Source organism: Elaeis guineensis, chromosome 5, assembly GCF_000442705.2.
Source record: "Elaeis guineensis isolate ETL-2024a chromosome 5, EG11, whole genome shotgun sequence".
Lineage (NCBI taxonomy): Eukaryota > Viridiplantae > Streptophyta > Magnoliopsida > Arecales > Arecaceae > Elaeis > Elaeis guineensis.
In genome coordinates this window covers 66,054,238-66,055,118 of record NC_025997.2, presented here as the reverse complement: position 1 = coordinate 66,055,118, position 881 = coordinate 66,054,238, and the positions used below count along the sequence as shown (strand labels likewise).

Below are 881 nucleotides of genomic sequence, written 5' to 3'. Positions count from 1 at the left end.
GAATCGGGGATTGTCCAGTATTTAGAAGACGGCCTAATTTTTGGGACAGTTCATCTACCTTACTGTGGATATCCATGATGTTTCCAATCTGATAAATTCTACTTCTATTTTGTTGAAGCATGGGTTGTTCTCTAGAAGTGGTAGACATATGATGTAGGGAATTCTCACTAAGTGTTTCAAAGAGCTGCCAGGCTTCATCCTCACTCTTTAGCATGAATGTCCCACCACATGATGCATCAACTATTTATCGGTGTTTCTCCAATAGACCATCATAAAAATATTGACAAAGTTGCCATTTAGGGACAGCATGGTGTGGACATTTACGAATGAGGTCCCTTAACCTTTCCCATGTCTCATGAAAAAGTTCACCCTCCAATTAGGAAAAACTAGTGATAGCTTTTCTATTTTGATTTGTTTTTCTAATTGGAAAGTATTTCTTGAGAAATTCTCTCTGAAGATGTTCCCAAGTTGAAATGGTTATAGAGTCTAAGGAGTTTAACCAATGTTTGGCTTTGTCCTTAAGTGAGAAAGGGAATAGTTTCAACCTAAGGGCATCATCTGAGAAGTTTTGGATTTTTACTGTGGAACAAATTTCAAGAAATTCATTCAAGTATTTGTATGGGTCCTCGTTACTAAGTCCATAGAATGATGGTAACATTTGAATAATGCTAGACTTAATCGCATATTGGGTAGCTTCTACTGGAGGTGCTTGAATGCATGGAGAGTAGGTATACGAGGATGGAGTGAAGTATTCTCTCAATGAGCATGGAGGATTAGCCTCACCAAGTGTAGCCATATTTCTAACTCGGATAGTCCTAAGAGTCTTTTCTAATTCTTCATCTAATGGTTGCAAGTCGGGTTTTAGTGATCGTCGACCTAAC

At 38.3% G+C, this 881-nt stretch overlaps 1 non-coding gene across 1 annotated transcript; it reads left to right on the top strand.

Moving 5' to 3' along the window:
- Window positions 1–302: 302 nt before the first annotated feature.
- On the top strand, window positions 303–408 carry LOC140858235 (small nucleolar RNA R71). Its single transcript, XR_012141803.1, has one exon. It is a non-coding gene; the product is annotated as a small nucleolar RNA R71 (small nucleolar RNA).
- Window positions 409–881: the final 473 nt, after the last annotated feature.